This window comes from Aotus nancymaae, unplaced genomic scaffold, assembly GCF_030222135.1.
Source record: "Aotus nancymaae isolate 86718 unplaced genomic scaffold, 86718_ANA_hifiasm-v0.15.2.pri h1tg000076l, whole genome shotgun sequence".
In the NCBI taxonomy this organism is placed as follows: domain Eukaryota; kingdom Metazoa; phylum Chordata; class Mammalia; order Primates; family Aotidae; genus Aotus; species Aotus nancymaae.
In genome coordinates, this window is record NW_026988491.1 from 9,624,514 (window position 1) to 9,644,537 (window position 20,024).

A 20,024-nucleotide genomic window follows, 5' to 3' on the forward strand; every position below is an offset into this window, starting at 1 on the left:
AGTGACACAGCCTTCAGAAAAATTCAGATAACATCCAAAATTGCCTTTATGAGTCACAAAGACAGTTATTTATTAAATCTCTACTCCACGGTCAACATATTTTATTGAATTCTTACAACAGCACCATGGGGTGTACCTAATACCCATTTTCTCCATAGGAAATTAAGGCTCAGAGATTTGCAATCATTTCCCCCACTATCTAGATATAATTTGGAAGAAGAGGCTTTGGAACCCACAACAGTCTGGCTCCACTGGAAGACAGAGCCTCCGATTTAGAAATGAGGCTGAGATATTATGATACATGTGTATATTGATTTTTGCCCGAAGTTCCTGGCTCATAACTCACAGTCTTTTGTTATGATGCTGGGGCACTCTCGGTCTCAGAAGCAGGCCTCAGAAAACAGAATCTCTCTTTCTTTGACCTTCCCCTGACTGCCTTTCACCAGTCCAAAGCAAGACCCTAATCTTCCCCTGCCTTTCTGATTGAGACCCTAACTCCACAGAGAGTCCTGCCTCATATCCTGGAAGAAAGAATGCTGCACAGAGAGGCCCAGTCATATTTTGATATGGTTGTCCATGCTTCAATCATGCCGATGCAAAGAAGTCTCCATAAAGGGCCCAAGAGGACAGGTTCAGGAAGGTTTTGGATAGCTGAACACATGGAGGTTCCTGGAGGGTGGCGGGCCAGAGAGGGCATGGAAGCTCTGCACCCTTCCCCCATACCTCACCCTATGCATCTCTTATCTGTATCCTTTGTAATATCCTTTATAATAAACCAGTAAGTAAGTGCTTCCTTGAGTTCTGTGAGCCACTCTAGCAAATTAATCGAACCCAGAGAGGGAGTCGTGGGAACCCTAACTTGAAGCTTGTTGGTCAGAAGTTTGGAGACCTGGACTTGTGACTGGTGTCTGAAGCAGGAGGAGGGTAGGGAAGCAGTCTGGTGGGACCAAGCCCTCACCCTGTGGGATCTGACGCCATCTCTAGGTGGATAGTGTCAAAATTAAATTAAAGAATACCCAGCTGGTGTCTGCTGCAGAATTGATTGCTTATTTGTTGGTGGGGAGAAAACTTTCACATTTGGTCACAGAAGTCTTCTGTCTGTATTGATTGTTGTGTTGAGTAAGAGAATATACAAACACAGTTGGAGTTTATGGGTTTTTTTCACTCACAGGGGCTCACAAATTCTTACCTACCTTCCTTCCCTCTCAGGCCTTGACTCCCATCAAACTCTCAGACTCATCACAGACTCCCCGGAGCCTAAACCAGAGATGCTGAAAGTCAGATCCTGCCTTCTTCGTTGCCTTTTTATCTCACCAAGTGTGGTGCCTGCTCCTTCACATGCTTGGAGAAGGCTATAACCGGAAGTGCTCTCTGCCCTCTTGTCTTCTTGCCATCCTCAACTTCTCTTTGGCAACCACATCCAACTCACCTTTTAATGCCCCAGTAAGGTCCATCTCATAAAATTATGGGCTTCTAGAAACTTGGCTAGCATCATGAAACTTAGAGATGACCTAGTCTACCTTTTTTTTTTTCTTTGAGATGGAGTCTCGCTCTGTCGCCAGGCTGGAGTGCAGAGGCAAGATTTCGGCTCACTGCAACCTCCGCCTCACTGGTTCAAGTGATTCTCCTGCCTAGCCTTCCGAGTAGCTGGGATTACAGGTGCATACCACCATGCCCAGCTAATTTAGTAGAGAGGGGAATCACCGCCATGTTGGCCAGGATGGCCTTAATCTCTTGACCTTGTGATCCCCTCGCCTTGGCCTCCCAAAGTTCTAGGATTATAGGCACGAGCCACCACGCCCAGCCAGACCTGGCTTTTGAGGTCACATATACCTGTCCATCCCCAAAGCCCATGTTTTATTACACCTCACCCATTTCCTTTCTTTAGACAGAAAACCTGTGTATTCAGCCGCCTCAGGGCCCAGGACTAGGAAAGAGAGGTCTTTCCTAGGACATGGGAATAATAATAATGGCTAACCTGCAAATGAAAACCTCCCAAATGCCAAAATGCTGTGCTAATTTTTAAGGAGAATTATTTAATGTCGGATGTGGGAACCGTTATCATCTCCTGTCTATAGAGGAATCTGAAATTAAAGTGGTCAAGTGACATGCCAAGTCATACAGTTGTGACTACTAAGCGGAGACAGGACTTGAACCCCAGCAGAGTATCATGGATGGGGACCCAGGCTCCTAACCAGCACAAGCTGCCATCTATGGTGATAATGTACCTACACGGTGCTGGGGAGGGCTGTTTATGGAGAAGATGGACAGAACCTGTCTCCCTGAGACTCATCAATGGTGACTCACTCTAACACATCAGTAAAAATAGTGTAGTTATCACTGATGAGCATGCCTTCTCTATCAGGGAGTATATCCCCAGAGCAGGACAGACCAGGAAAGGGAAGGAGTTAGGGAAGGAGGAGCCACATGGGGTGTGCTAGTTACTGAACTAGCAACCATTGAGAACAACCACTTCCTCTATCTTGCAGGGCCATCCCTATGAATGCATCTCAGGGTGCATTCTTAGAGGTCTAAAGGTCTACCTGGAGGCGGGAGAGGAGTAGGGAAGAAGAAATTACCCCTTGACTCCTACATCCCATGGGTTGAGAGTTCATCCTGGGGTGGAGTAGGTAGAGAAAAACAACATCTCCAAGCCTCAAGGTGCCTGACGCTTCAGCTTCAACAGAGAAACAAGGACTTGATGCAGGAGGCTCACAGCACTGGACATGGGAGAGACACGGTCAGGTTGAGCCAGCATGCAGTTGGTCAAAATCCATATAGCGTAAATAGCCAGGGCCCACTGCAAAATGAAAATGCAGGGCCCCTTGTTCAAAAATGATTACAAGCTTCAAAATGTCTATGGCAGAGCGTTCCACAAGAGTGGAGCCCTTCAATGCCAGGGCCCTATCCAACTGCACTGGCCACACAGCCATGAAGCAAGCTCTGTCACTGGGCCAACCGGTCACCACAGGGGCAGCTGGGCCAGAACAAAAAGCCCTGAAGAAAGGTAGACAGGTGAGGCTGAGAGCACCTGAAGTGGCTTCTGAGATGGGTTCAATGCAAGACTTGATGAAAGGGTGAGAGGAGACAGGCTCAGAGGACAGGGTGGGGCTAGAATGTGCTAGGACTTGGAGAAATTGGTTTCTGTCATGTATACAGAGCACTTACAGAAGTTAGCACCTGTGAGAGCAGCCTCTAGGTTGCCTGTGTTATATAAAAGGTTAGAAGTCCAGGTAGTAAGGGTAGAGATTACCAAATGAGAACTAGATTATTCCCAGAGGAAATGGGAGGAGGAAAGTAGGGGTCATTCCCATTGGTTCTTCCCAAGTATCAGGTAAAATCTGGTGCCTCCTGGCTGGTAGTGGACACCTCTGTGTCCATGGAAGTTAACAAGTAAAAGCTTTGCCTGTGTGCAATAGACAAGGGGGATGGCTCTCATTTGCAGCTGGGCTAGAATATCTCTAAAGTAAGAGTTTCGTTTCCTACTGGAGTACTTTCTCCATTATCCAGCTGAGCAAGGCTCTGTTGCCCTCCCACTCCTCCTCCGCCTCCACCCACTTGGTACCAGGCAGCAGCAATCTTATTATCTGATTGCACAAGGACTCAGCCATGGATCACTTGTTCGATTTTTCATAGCCAGGCAGCTTCTTATCTTTGAAGGGTTGGTCCTCATTTTTCATTCTATTTCCAACCTTGCATCAGCCCCTAAGATGTGATATTCAACACTATAGTCTGAAGTTCCCTCCAGCGTGTGTTAGGGTCTTCTGGGCCCACTCCAAGTTGTGATATCTTTAATTCATACCCATCATTCTTGGACGAGGTCCCAGTACCCCTTCTCCATATCACAGCTCCTCTGAAACTCACCCTAGTCTCATGAATGGGAACTAGTTATCTCTAGTTCAATGAAAGTATGGCCCTCATCTTCAGGGTTAGGCCTTAGCCGCTCCCAAAAGAAGACCGTCACATAGTTCTAATCCCCTCCCTCTCCATAATTCTATAATTTAGATTTAGGTTATATGCAAACTTGGGATCCTGAGGCCCAGTCAAGACTACCAGGTTGCTGGGACAAACTAGACCCTGGCATCATCAGGCAGGTGAGAGCCTTGTGGCAGGTGAGAGTCTTGTGGCAGGTGAGAGCCTTTTTTTTCTTTGAGACCTACATCACATCCCAATGCCTCTCACCTCAGACCCTTTATAGGAACCTCATGTCATTCCCAGTGTTTATGGGTCTCCTCCTCTCTGGTACCAGACCTGCCTCTTCCGCTATAATAGAACACTCACCACTAATTTCCACCAAAGCCCGTGTGGTTCTCGTAAGGTCAGCCCCCACCTGTTATCCCCACTGCTCATTGCTGCCCATCTGTTTGGCTACTTCAACAAGCCCTGCTGCCAAAATTGGGTCTGAGATGGATGCAGACCCTATGCCTGGGCTTCCCAGCTGTCCTTTCTGGAGCCAGCCCCTGTGGCTGGGCCAATTTCCCCAGCTACTGCCGTACCTGGCCCCAGCTTGTTCCCCCTGCTTATAGAGCCTGTGCTGTCAAGACACCAGCATGCCAATTTCCAAGCCCATCTAAGCACAGATAAGCACCTCTCTTCCTGGAATACTTTGTTAGTCATGTCCAACACCAAGCACAGAAATCTAGGAGAGAGAGAGAATTAATGGGAGCAGGAACTCCATCAGCATCGCCAGCTGTGGATTTTATCTGGCTTCATTCATTTATTCATATTTTAAAAATATTGATTGGCCAAGCTCCCCATGCCAGACACTAGAAAACAGCAGTAAACAAGAGAGGTTCTGTCTTCATCATTCTTGGAATCTAGTAGGCAGAAGAGACTTTCAACAGTCACATGAGGAAATACACAGCAATTACATTTGTGGTGGATGCTAGCAAAATCTGCATAACCCTGGATGGTAAAACACAGAGGGATCCATCGCTGACTAGCCCTTCATTATCCTCCACTGACATAACAAGGGGATTTAAACTGAAATTCTCCCTGATTCACAAATTTTTTGGCATTATTTCCCACCGTTCTTAACTTTGATACAGGCATAATTTTATGGTTCAAATAAAAATAAAAAGCAAACTACAACCTTCTGATCACTGCCATCAGCTCTATTAATTGCTTTGAGTTCCTTGAAAAGAGGGTGGAAAAAACAGAAGAAAACCCTCTGGATAGATAAATGCTAAGCATTGTTTGATGACTGTAGTTCACATTACAGAGGTGAGCACAGGAGCCAGGAAGCAGAAGTCAGGCGCCTTTGGGATTTCACAGGCTGGAGACCCTATGCATTTTTCTAATTCAAATAGGATAAGCCTCAGAGGCCCTTAATGCAAGATGGGTTTTAAGTGTTTCCAAGCTTCCTGAGAAAGATAAAGCCCGCCTTCTTCATCAGAATTATTCAACTGTGGTGTAACTGCCTAGCAAGGGAATGGGGAGGGCTTACAGGACTCTTGTAGCTCCTCCTGCTCACCCTGAAGATTGCTTGTGGCTAATACCACCCTGAGCACACCCAACCTTCTTTCTTGGCCTCTCCACATCTTGTCTACCCAACACCAGCTCCCTATGCCTCAAATCTCACACCGCAGACAACTTCCTTTCTTCAACCTGCCTGCTGAAGCACCTCTTCCCCACTCCCTTACTCACAAATTCCAATTTCCTCAGTGAGACCTGCCGCTGGCAGGAGCCAGGAAAGCAATCAATCCCAGGAAACTAATTTGAGCCACTGACATACCCCAAGGCTGTTTTCTTTTTAAAAAGGAGTGTAGCCGGAGTTCTGGTCTCCACTTGCCACTTATTATGTGTGAGCTTAAGCAAGCCTCCTGCTTTTAGTAGCTGCAGGTTACTCATCAGTAAAACAGAAGAGGTAACATAGTCCAGTGGCTAAGAGTCTAGCTTCCTAAGTTTGAATCCCAACTCTGCCACTCCCTAGCTGTGAGATCTCAGGCAGATTACTAAAACTGTTCCTACCTTAATTTCCTCATCAGCAAAATGAGGATAGCAATAATATCTACTTCAGAGGGTTTTATGAGGATTTAATGATACGTAAACATATAAAGCTCTTGGGCCAGTGCTTTTGCTTTAAGCACTATATAAGGGTTTGCTATTCGTAATAATGCAATGATTATTATTACATGCACTGAAGGATGAATGGGCTAACCAAATGTGAGAACTGTTGAACAACGCACTTTGTACTCCAAGGACAGGGAGAGATCTCAGAACCTGAGATCAGTGTGTGGATGTCTTAGGAGGAAAGGAGCAAAAGAACTGAAGGGATAAAAACCATAGTCAGAGACGGATCAGCAGAGGTCAGAGATGGAACAGACCCTATGCCTCTTGAGGGTAGGACTGTGCCTATGCTATGGTCTAATTTGTGTGCCCCCTCCCCAAATTCATATGTTGAAATCTTAACCCCCAAGGTGATGATATTAGAGGTGGGGTTTGGGGGAAGTGATTAGGTCATGAGAGTGGAGCCCTCATGAATGGGATTAGTGTCCTCATAAGAGACCTTGCCCCTTCCACTCTGTGAGGACACAGCTAGAAGGCACCATCTATGAACCAGAAAGCAGATCTCACCAGACACTGAATTTGTTGGCGCCATCATCTTGGACTTCCCAGCTTCTGAAATGGTGAGAAAAAAAATTGTCGTTTAGAAGCCAACTGGTCTAGGGCATTCTGTTTTAACAGGCTGAATGGACTAAGACGGTCTATTTTTACCACTATTCAATCCACAAAGCTCAGTGTAGGGCCTGGAATATAGTTAATAGACATGGAAGAAAGGAAGGGAAGGAGGAAGAGAAAGAGGAAAAAGAGGGAAGAAAAGGAAGTGAAGGGAGGGAGGGAGGGAAAGAGGAAGGGAGGGAGGGAGTCATCCTTCATAGTTTGGTGATGGGAGTGGGCAGTTTAAAAGGGATGATCACTGAATTTGATAAAGTGAGTGAAACAGAAGAAAGTACTTGTGAAAGGAAAATAAATCTTGGGGCCCCAAAATCAGTAAGCTAAAGGGAAAAGTTAAGCTGGAAACTGCTTAGGGCAAACCTTCCTTTCATTCTATTCAAAGTCAACCATAACTAATAACTGATTGCCTCCTTTGGAAAGGCTAATCAGAAACTCAAAAGAATGGAACCAGTTGTCTCTTATCCACCTACGACCTGGAAGCCCCCTCCCCACTTCCAGTTGTCCTGCCTTTTCCGGACCAACATTCATCATATGTTGATGGATGTCTCCTGTCTCCCTAAAATGCATAAAACTAAAGTGTGCTCTGACCACATTGGGCACATGTGGTCAGCACCTCCTGAGGCTGTGTCACGGGCACATGTCCTCAACCTTGTCAAAATAAACTTTTTAAAAAATCTCAGACCTGTCTCAGATTTGGGGGGTTCACATACTGGACGTGCCAGCCTCACAGGCATCAAAATCCTTCAAGATGATGGTAGGACTGAATGTGGCAAGGAAGCCCATGAGTCAGGAGCTTCAAGAATGTCGGGGAGGAACCAGGAGGTTGAGAAAACTCAGCCAGGAGAAGAGATAGAGGGTGGTGGAGCTGCTGAGAGGCATGAGCCTCAGAAGGGCTTCTAGATAAGGATACAGGAGTAAGGATGGAGCGCGTGCAGCCAGAAGAATGTTGTCTAGCACATGGTGAAATGTGCAGCTCCCCATGGGGAGGGCAGGTAAAGTGGTATCTTTAGGGGAAGGCAGCCCTCAGCAAAGAGCAGAAAAGCAGAGAGAGCAGTCAGGGAAGCAGGATGTGTTTCCAGTGTAACAGCCAGCACAGGACCGTCACAAGCTTTATTTGTGAGCACATAAGCTTGCTTCAGTTTTATACTGCCTATAATTTATTTTAACAAGCCTCTATTCCCAGCTGACAGTAAGAAAATTGTATTTAGCCCAATGCAGTCCACACAGTCCTGTCTAGTAATTTCTCCAGTCACTTCTGCTTTAAGACTTAGTCATATCTCAGATGTATCACTATTATTATCAGTTATTAGAACATAAGCTGTATGAGGGCAAGGATGAACTGATTTGATTTACCACTGTATTCATAGCACCTGGAAGGGTTCCTGGCTCCTAGTAGGTGCTCAATAAATATTTGTTAAATAGATGACTGTCCAGTTCAAAGCCCTTTGCTGGATACACACTCTGTTCCCAAGCAATAGTGGTCTTCATGCTTCCCGCTGCGCCATGGCAAGGAGTGTGTGACTTGACCCTGGCATGCCAGCTGCTGCATCTGTTGCAGAATATCCCATGGTTCCTGGGCCCCCAGGAGCGACTTCTATGTAGCTTCCTGCCCTGGGTAATCAAGCCGCAGCAATGCCATTCCTTTCCTGAAGATGCTAGTCCTGACTCCACCAGGAAGTATGGTGGGATGGTGAGCCAGCCCTGTCCCTACTAAATTCCATGGCTCATCCAGGCCCTTACAGATTACTGTGTCACTTATCTCTCACCACAACAGTGTTGCAGAACAAACTACCTCCAAACTCGGTGGCTTACAATAACAAGAGTTTATACTACTCAGTTCTGCAGGCCAGCGAGGTGGCTTGCCTCAGGTTGTGGCTCATGTGTGTTTCACTTTCCTGGAAAGGCAGGCTCTCCAGCCAACCCAGCCCTTCTCAGGGCAATGGCAGGAGTAAGTGGAAACACACATGTGCACACGCACACGTGCACACACACGATGGGTCTCCAGGCTCAGAATTCTGCCCGTTAATCTCACCCACATCCCACTGACTAAGGCAAATCACATGGCCATGCCCACATCAATGGGGTATGGAAAGAGTCCCCACCTCTAGCAGGAATAACCCCAAAAGTCTCCTGACAAAGGGCGTGGATATAGAAGGGGTGAAATATTGGGCACGATTGTGCAGCTGATGGCAGCAACCCTGTCAGTCCACCTGGTGGGGACTCAGGCGTCCCTGGGCACTGATCTCTCTCTCCACCTCTCTGTCCACCACCTCTGCATGGCTGCTGGGTCCCATTCCTTCAGGATGTCTGTGTGAGCCACTAGCTTGCATTTAGGATCTTGGCAGGAAGCAGACACTCCGCTCAACTTTGGAACATTCGCCCTTCATGGGGAAGCATGGGGCCCCAACCCCTTTCCTGTCAAAGCGGGAAGGGGTCAAATTGACCTGCCTCAAATAGCATCCCCTCTCTGCCTGCAAAACTGCTTCACTGGTGCTCTGGGGAAATGAGACAGAACCAGCCATTCTGGGTTTCCTGGTGGCTTCTATCTGACACTCCACAGGGTCTCGTTTTAGGTTAGTCTTGGGGAAACTGGCATCTTCCTTGTTGGTGACCTAAATAAAAATGAAGAAAAGAAATACAACTCATAGTTCAAATTATTGTCACACTTCTTTACCCTAGGTACCTAGGTTTCAGTGAAGAAAGAGAAAGGATTGAGGATGGCAAGAGAAAGCACAGAGATGAAAACACCAGTGGGGGGAATAACACTCTCTCACAGAGTGTAAAGGGGACTTAAGTAAGAAAACGTGGGTGTTCAGTAAATATTTGTTCGATTTTCTTAAACTTTTAATTTGTTCTACCTCCACTAAAAAGAGCTCTGGCCAAAAACACCACTGGGCAACTTTAGAGAAAAATAGCAGCAGTAGGGAGTGTGGTATGAGAATGATAACTTGCCAGTAGATAGGAGGAATTTAGCCAAAGGGAAAAAATAGTGTTATTTATCTTAGACTTCTATAAGCACCAACCCGGCCCAGGCACAATTTTTCAAGTGACACACACACCCCACATGAAGAAACCCTATTATTATCCAAAGCAAGTAAACGTACTAAGCAGATTTCTCACTGAAAGGAAATGGCATGAAACAAAGAAAAAGCAATGATGCCTAGAAATTTTGGTTAATAAAAGCACAAAGCTGCTAACTTTTGGTCTTTCATGTCTATATCAAAATTATGATAAATAGTACACATTAGGTGGGCCGTAGGCATAACCAGTGCTTTGCCCTCCATATAAAAAGATAAAGTCCTAACCCTCAAGCAGTGTTTCCTACTGCTAGAACCCAAGCCCACCCCATCAGGCACAGAGTCCTGGGAAGAGACCATCTGAAGAAATTGAAACGTCACATGCCTCATGCTCAAGGTGAGGGGAAGCACTGGGATGTCCAGAGCATTTCAGGAAAGGGAAACAGCTACGCAAAGACACTGAGGTAAGGGTGACACAGAGCAGTCAGGAAACCAAAAGGCCAGGATGCCTGGAACCCTGTCAGTGGGATGGTTAGTGCCAGGAGGTGCGACTGTGGAAACATCAATGGCTGGACTATGCTGTGCCTTGGAGGACACATTACTTACTACTTGATTGATGCCACCAGCTTTCAGCTCATTTTAACTCATCTGCTAAGCAGATGTGATTGGCATACACAGAGCCCAATCAATAATGAGATCTTTCCCAATTCATGTTACTAGACTCTCTTCCTTTTGTTTTCTTTACTTACATCCTAAGCAGTCTCTAAAGCAATGTTTTGAAAAATATGTATTTACCACAATCTGTTGGCCATGAAATAGATTCTTAACAAAAGCACAGATTTCTTTTCTTAATCCTGTTGGACAACTGAGGGATTAAAGTTTATCCCAAAGACTAGCTTTTCACCAAATCTGTTTTCCTTTTATCCTGGGACAACAGCTAGACTATATTTCTCAGCCTCCTTTAGTGTTAGATGGAGTCATGTGACTGAGTACTGCCAACGGAATGCAGGCAGAAGGGATGTATGTCCTATCCGATCCTAGCCCATAAAAACTTCTCTCTATTCCCCTGTCTGCTGGCTGGACCTCAGTGTCTGGGGACACCTTGGAAGTCAGCCACTGGACATGGCAAAACCACCATCAGCCTGGGTCCCTGAATGACTGAGTGGAGCAGAGCTCATTCCTGTCCATGCCCTACCTTTGATTTGACTTCATGTGAGGATGAAAGAAACTACTGAATAAGCCATTGAGCTTTTGGAGTACACATATTATACCAACTAATGGTACCTTAACTATATCTGGAATTTGACCTATTTCCTAAACAACAGTTTGTGTTAATTTTTCCCTATTTGGAATTACAGAAAGCAAGACTCATGATCTTCAAAATCCTCTCTTGAAGAGAAGGTAAAGCACTATACTTGTTGAAACAGCAGAAGCATAGTTATGCAAGCTGGAATCATGGCAGTCTGGCTGTCCCTTCTGGAATCTGCAGTTAATAATGCCTTGGAGACATTGCAGATTCAGTTCCAAACCACTGCAATAAAGCAAATATAACAAAGTGAGCTACGCAAGTTTTTTGTTTCCTAGTGCATATAAAATTTATGTTTACACTATACTTTAGTCTATTAAGTGTGCAATAGCATCTGAGAAAACAGCATACATATCTTAATTTAAAAATACTTTATTGCATGACAAAGATCTAATATCCAGAATCTACAAGGAACTTAAATTTACAAAAAAAATATAAAGAACCCCATCAAAAAGTGGGCAAAGGATATGAACAGACACTTCTCAAAAGAAGACATTTAAAGGGCCAAGAAACATGAAAAAAAGCTCAACATCACCAATCATTAGAGAAAAGCAAATCAAAAGCACAATGAGATACCATCTCATGCCAGTCAGAATGGTGATTATTAAAAAGTCAAGAAACAATACATGCTGATGAGGCTGTGGAGAAATAGGAATGCTTTTACACTGTTGGTGGGAAGATAAATTAGTTCAATCGTTGTGGAAGAAATTGTGGCAATTCCTCAAGGATCTAAAACCAGAAATATCATTTGACCCAGCAATCTCATTACTGGGTATGTATCCAAAGGCCTATAAATCATTCTACTTTAAAGACACATGAACACATATGTTTATTGCAGCACTATTTACAATAGCAAAGACATGGAACCAACCCAAATGCCCATCAATGATAGACTGAATAAAGAAAATGTGGTACATATACACTGCAGAATACTATGCAGCCATAAAAAGGAATGAGATCATGTTTTTTGCAGGGACATGGATGAAGCTGGAAGTCATCATCCTTAGCAAACTAACACAGGAACAGAAAACCAACCACCACATGTTCTCACTCATAAGTGGGAGTTGAACAGTGAGAACACATGGACACAGGGAGGGGAACAGCACACACTGGGGCCTGTGGCAGGTGAGGGGAAAGGGAAGGGAACCTAGATGACAGGTTAATAGGTGCAGCAAACCACCATGGCACACGTATACCAAATGTGCATGTACAAACATATAACAAACATGCATGTTCTGCACATGTATCCCAGAACTTAAAGTAAAATTAAAAAAAAAAAACAGAAAACAGAAACTGAAAACTACAACCTCATGTAAAGCGATGATTGGTACAGAAACTTGTTTTTATTTAGAGAAGAAAAAACAAGTAGAGTGGAAGTGTTTGAAGACAAACCTGAATAAATATGGGGGAAACGTGATAATGGTGGTATTTCCAATCAGTGGGGAAAGATGTAGGTTATTCAATAAATTATGTTTTGGAAGAAAAAAAAATACTTTATTGCAAAAACTGCAAATGAGCCTTCAGGGAGTCATTGTCTTCTTGCCTCGATGTTGACTGACTGATCAGGGTAGTGGTTGAAAGCTGGGGTGCCTGTGGCAGTTTCTTAAAATAAGACAATAAAGTTTGTCGTATCAGTTGACTTTTTTTTTTTTTTTTTTAACAAAAGAGCTCTCTGTAGCATGCGATGCTGTTTGATAGCATTTTACTCACAAGAGAACTTCTTTCCAAACTGGAATCAATCCTCTCAAACCCTGCCACTGCTTTATTAGCTAAGTCTATACAATATTCTAAGTTATTGTTGTCAACTCAACAATGTTCACACATCTTCACCAGGAGTGCATTCCATCTCAAGAAACCAATTTCTTTGCTCATCCATAAGAAGCAACTCCAAATTTGTAAGGTTTTGTCATGAGATTGCAGTATTTCAGTCACATCTTCAGGCTCCACTTCTAATTCTATTCTTTTACTATGTCCAATACATCTGCAGTTACTTCTTCCACTGAAGTCTTGAAACTCTCAGTCATTCATGAGGGTTGGAATCAAGTTCTTCCACATTCCTATTAACATTGATATTTTGACCTCCTCCCATGAATCATGAATGTTTTTAAAGAATGGTGAATCCTTTCCAGAAAATTGTCAATTTACTTTGTCCAGATCCATCAGAGGAATTGCTGTCTATGGAAACCACAGCCATAGAAAATGCATTTTTTAAATAATAAGACTTGAAAGTCAGAATTACTTTCTGATCTATAGGCTGCAGAATGGACATTGGCCTGAAAACAACATTAATCTTTTTATGAGTCTCCAACAGAACTCTTGGGTGATGAGGTACATTATTATTGAGCAGTAATATCTTGAAAAGAATCTTTTATTCTGAGCATCAGGTTTCAAGAGTGGACTTAAAATATTCATAAACCATGCCGTAAACAGATGTGCTATCATCCAGGCCTTGTTGTTTTATTTCTAGAGCACAGGAAGAACAGATTTAGCATAATCTTAAAGGTTCTAGGATTTTCAGGATGGTAAATGAGCATTGGCTTTAAAGTCACCAGCTACATTAGCTCCTAACAAGAGAATCAGCCTGTCATATGAAGATCTGAAGCCAAGCATTGACTTCTCTTCTCTAGCTATGAAAGTTCTAGATGGCGTCTTCTTCCAATAGAAGGCTGTTTCATCAACTGTACATGGAAAATCTATTGTTTCGTGTGGCTGCCTTAATTATCTTAACTAGATCTTCTGGGTAACTTTCTACAGCTTCTACATCAGCACTAGCCTTACAATTTGATGTCATGCACACAACTTCTTTACTTAAACTTCATGAACCAACCTCTGCTAGCTTCATACTTTTGTTCTGCAGCTTTCGAACCTCTCTATGAACACACCTCAATATAATAAAAGCCATATATGACAGACCCACAGCAAGTATCATACTGAATAAAAAAAACTGAAAGCTTTTCCTCTACTATCTGGAACATGACAAGAATGCCCACTTTCACCACTGTTATTCAACACAGCACTGAAGTCCTAGCTAGAGCAATAAGACTAGAGAAAGAAATAAAGATCATCCAAATTGGAAAGGGAGAAATCAACTTATCCTTGTTTGCAGATGACATAATCTTATATTTGGAAAAACCTAAAAATTCCACAAGAAAACTATTAGAACTGATAAACAAATTTAGATAAGTTGCAGGATACAAAAATCAACATATGAAAATCAGTAGCATTTCTATATGTCAATAGTGAACAATCTGAAAAAGAAATTTAAAAAGTAATCCCATTTGTAATAGTCACAAATAAAATTAAATACCTAGGAATTAACCAAAAAAATGAAAGATCTCTATAATGAAAACTACAAAACACTGATGAAAGAAATTGAAGAGGACACTAAAGAAATGGAAAGATAGTCCATGTTCATAGATTAGAAGAATCAATATTGTTAAAATAAAATGTCCATACTACTCAAAGCAATCTACACATTCAATGCAATCCCCATCAAAATACCTATGACATTCTTCTCAGAAATAGAAAAAAAAATCCTAGAATTTATATGGAACCACAAAAGACTGGAATAGACAAAACTAGCCTGAGCCAAAAGAACAAAACTGGAGGGATCACATCACCTGACTTTAAATTATACTGCAGATGTATAGTAACCAAAATAGCACGATACTGGCATAAAAACAGACACCTAGACCAATGGAACAGAACAGAGAACCTAGAAACAAATCCATCCACCTGCAGTAAACTTTTTGACAATGGTGTCAAGAACATACACTGGAGAAGACAATCTCTTCAATAAATGGTGCTGGAAAAAATGGATATCTACATGGAGATGAATCTAGACTCTTATCTCTCACTATATACAAAAATCAAATCAAAATGTATTAAAGATTTATTAAAATCTAAGACCTCAAACTATGAAACTGCTACAAGAAAACATTAGGCCACCTGTGGTGGCTCACACCTGTAACCCCAGCACTTTGGGAGGCTGAGGCAGGTGGATCACCTGAGGTCAGAAGTTTGAGACCAGCCTGGACAACATGGTGAAAACCCAAATACAAAAAGTTAGCCAGGCACAGTGGTGGGTGCCTGTAATCCCAGCTACTTGGGAAGGCTGAAGCAGGAGAATTGCTTGAACCCAGGAGGCAGTGGTTGCAGTGAGCTAAGATCATGCCATTGCCCTCCAACCTGGGTGAAAGAGTGAGACTCTGTCCCCCCCCCAAAAAAAATTTAATTAATTTAATTAAAAGGATCCATCAGAGAAACTCTCCAGAACATTGATCTGCGCAAAAATTTCTTGAATAATACCTCACAAGCACATGCAACCAATACAAAAATGGACAAATGGGATTACATCAAGTTAAAAAGCTTTTAAACAGCAAAGGAAACAATCAACAAAGTGAAGAAACAACCCAGAGAATGGGGAAAAAAATCTGCAAACTATTCATCTGACAAGGGATTAATAACCAGAATATATTAAGAGCTCAAACAACTCTATAGAAAAAAATCTAATAATCCAGTTAAAAATGGGCAAAAGATTGGAACAAACATTTCTCAAAAGAAGACATAGAAATGGCAAACAGGCATATGAAAAAGTGCTCAACATCACTGATCATCAAGGAAATGCAAATCGAAACTACAATGAGATATCATCTCACCCTGATTAAAACGGCTTATATCCAAAAGACAGGTAATAACAAATGGTGGTGAGGATAAAAAGAAAAGGGAACTCTCATACACTGTTGGCAGGAATATAAATTAATACAACCACTATGAAGAACAGTTTGGAGATTACTCAAAAATCTAAAACTAGAGGTCCAATATGATCCAGCAATCCCACTGCTGGGTATATACCTAAAAGAAAGGAAATCTGTATACTGCAGAGATATCTGCACTCCCATGTTTTATCCAGCACTGTTCATAATAGCCAAAATTTGGAAGCAATCTAAGTCTCCACCAAGAGATGAATGGATAAAGAAAATATGGTACTTTTACACAATGGAGTACTATTCAACCATAAAACAAATAAAATCCTGTCATCTGCAACAACATGGTCATTACGTGAAGTGAAATAAGGCACAGAAAGACAAACATCACATGTTCTCATTTGTAGAATCTAAAAATCAAAGCAATTGAACTCATGGAGATAGGGAATAGAAGGATGGTTACCAGAGGCTGGGAAGGGTAGTGGAAGGGCTGGAGTAATCTGTGGATAGTTAATGGGTACAAAAAGAAATAGTTAGAAAGAATGAATAAGACCTAGTATTTGATAGCACAACAGGGTGACTACAGTTAATAATACTTTGATTGTACATTTTAAAATACCTAAAAGAGTATAATTGGGTTGTTTGTAACACAAAGGATAAATGCTTGAGGGGCTGGATACCCCATTTTACATGATGTGATGATTACACATTGCATCATGTATCAAATTATCTCATGCACCCCATAAATATATACACCAACTGTGTACCCACAAAAATGAAAAGTTAAATCCCTGGCACAGAGTAAAAATTCAACAAATGGTCACCACTGTGGCCTTAGAGTCAACGGATACCCTTTGACCTGTTTATCATCTCATGATTTCATATGTACAGTTTTCATCCTTGCTTTATGTTTTGATTCAGCCGCTACCTCAGTGTAGGTAGCTGGTTTCTTACACACTCTACACTTCTTATGACCTTGAGTCCCAAGGGAAAACCTCTAGAGCTGTGCTATCCGGTATGGTAGCTGCTAGCCTTATGTGGCTATTTAATTTTCCATCTAAATTAATTAAAATAAAATTAGAAATTCAGCTCCTCAACTGCACTAGCCACGTTTCAAGCTCTCAGGAACCTGATGTGGCCCATAGCCACCATATTGGATAGCACAGAAAGACAGCATTTTCCCCATCACGGAAAGATCTATTAGACAGCACTGGGCTAAAAAGGATTATATAGAACTATGAGCTATTTTCCAGCATTTCCAAAGGCCTAATGAAAACTCTATATTTACTCACAATGAGACTGCCCAGGTTAGCTAAAACACCCAGGGTACTACTTTCAGCTGGAACTATAACAGGCTGTGCTGTGAGAACTCTGGGTCACATCCTCCATGGCTAGTGATCAAATAGCTGGACTGGGAACGAGCCAGGGCTCTAGGCTTTGCATCTGGATCTGGAGAGCTGGCTGTGCAGCAAGTACAGCAGCTAGTGGGCAGTGGGCAGGACCTCTGGCTGCAATCCCAGTCCCTGGTATCCTTGTGGTAGAGAATGTGGAGGAGTCAGGAGCTAAAAAGCCCAAGTATGGAAAAGCCAAAGAGATGTGGTGACTGGGGACCAAACCAGGTGTCAGGGACGTGGGAGGGAAGCCAGCACTGGACCCAAGCAGAAGCTGGAACTTGTGAAGACGACTATGTAAGAGTGGCTCACCTTCCTGACCCTGTGTATGTTACACAGGCTCCTACAGGGAGTGGGCAATGGATCTATATATTACTTGTCAACAAAAATGTGTCTCTAAGAAGTTGTGTTTTTGACTCATAAAAGTGGAGGAACAAGTTAAATATTACTTTATACGTGCGGTTTGCTTGTCGGATGTGACTGATACTGCCAGAAGCCCATGAGATCTAGTCTCTTTTTTTCTTACTAAGAGAATCCCAGCTTTGTCTAGTCCGTAGTCATATGCCTAGCTAAAAATACTTCCCAAACTCCTCTGCAACTAGGAGTGGCCATGGGACCCACTTCTAAACAATGAGATTTAACAGTAGGGCTTCTGAGAAACCTGTAATTTTCCTCATGTAAAAAGTAACAAAAAAAATCACTCTCTTCTTTTTGTTACTTTTTTCCAGTGTTTTCTGCCTGAAATTCACATGTGAAGTCCAACCGTGCAGCAGACACCTTGAGGCTGAAAGTCGTAACCTAACAAGGGCAAATCAGGGTGCTGGATGGAGCATGGGTTCTTACTGACTTTGTACATGCTCTAAACCACTAACTCTGGACTTCTTGTTGCATGCAAAAAAGCAAACCCCTATTTGTTGTGTTAGATATAGTGAACCCCAAGTTTCTCTTCAAACTTATGTTCAACTCTCTTATTCTTTAATTCTCCATTTTAAGGTTTAACTTCCTTGTAGTTTCAGTAAACAACCTTTTCCACCAGTTCTAATCAGAACTTCACATTGTTCCTCCGGTCCCCTGCTCCATCCTAACTCATTCCAGTCACCTGTTCCGGTCACCTGCTTTGACCCCTGGTTACCTGCTCTGACCCCTGGTTACTTGCTCTGACCCCTGGTTACCTGCTCTGACCTGCCTATAACCATCCTTCCCACCAAACTACCCACCCTGCCACTCTGGCTTGTAACCCTGCTCCCTTTAAAATAGCCAATCAGAATTAGACTAGACTGTGCTGTCTAACCCTAGCCATTAGGGGAATGACACAGCAGTAGGGGCGACCTCTGTCAGGCATAAGTACCCCTTCCCCTCCTTGTCCAGGCGTGCACTCACCATTGTTCCATCTGTGAGCCACACGCTTCTATAGAAGCAAATTGCCTTGCTGAGGAAATTTATATTCAAGTGCTACTTCTTTTGCAGCACCGAAAAGTCTACTTATAACAGTTGAGGCCAAAGAAATAATGGTTCTTAACATGCTATCATATATCAAAATGTGCACCTTATGGAGGCAATACTACTAAAAGGAGCCTTTGACAGGAAACAGATACTGCTTTTCTCTGCTTTGTGAGCTCAGATATCAGATTCTGAAATCAGACTACAGAGTTTGAATACTGGTTCTTCAGGGGCCACTGTCCTATACTAAGTTTTGGTGCATATCAAAAAGGCAACTCCTCTAGGCAGATACAGGTCCAGTGGGCCCAAGCTTGGCAAAAAGGTTGTATCTTTTAATGAATTTGATAAATGTTTTGTTCCTCCCAGCAAACTCAGCCTCATACTAGCATCTATGACTTGTTAACCAGAGGGCTGGCTGGATTTCAGACTCCTGGGCCAGGCATCATTGAGCTGTGAAAAACATGCAAAGTAATACCTGGTGGCCATGGGCTCAACCACCTCCCACTTGTGCCTCAATTTTCTTATCTAAAAGATGAAGCTAATAATAACATGCTATCTTTACATGCTATCATATGCAGTAGGCAAAATATATTAAAATATGTACTTTGTGGAGGGAACAAAGTGAAAAGAGACTTTGGGCTGTGCACGGTGGCTCATGCCTGTAATCCTAGCACTTTGGGAGGCCAAGGAGGGCGGATCACCTGAGGTCAGGAGTTCAAGACTAGCATGGCCAACTTGATGAAACACTGTCTCTACTAAAACTGCAAAAATTAGCTGGGGGTGGTGGTACATACCTGTAATCCCAGCTACTCAGGAGGCTGAGGCAAGAGAATTGCTTGAATGGAGGTGGAGGTTGCAATGAGCCGAGATTGTGCCACTGCACTCAAGCCTGGGTGACAGAGGAAGACTCTGTCTCAAAAAAGAAAAAAAAAAGAAAGAGAGAGAGAGAGACTTTGGCAGGGAATCTCACTGGATCATACATTGGGGAACAGGTTTGAAGGCTCCTTTGCATCAATGAGTTTAAGCCTCAATTCCTCGACTTTCTCCCTGTCAGAGTTATTTTGCGTATTAAATGAGATACCCGGTATCTATGTCTGCAAGATAGAAAGCACACTATCTACTGCTATTAACAGTGCAATGGCCGTTATCATAATTATCACCATCATCATCACCATCATTTTCCTTCCCTCATAATTTGTTTACAAAACCTTGAAATGTTGACCAGCAAATAAGGACCCAATTATTCTTAAATTTAGAATCCAACTGAATGATGGCTCACGGCTCTGCCTGCATCCATGTTCATGAGCTCCTCATCTCTCTCAACTAAATCCCAAAGCACTGCTTTGATTCCAAGCATCAGTCTGTCATCTCTGCAGCAGCATCAACCCAGAAAATTTTTAATTGCCAATAGTTCTGTTGAGCCAGCTGAAGAATGAGAACTATTTGTACAACAGCTGTCTCAGTTTATTGTCACATCAGCACAAAA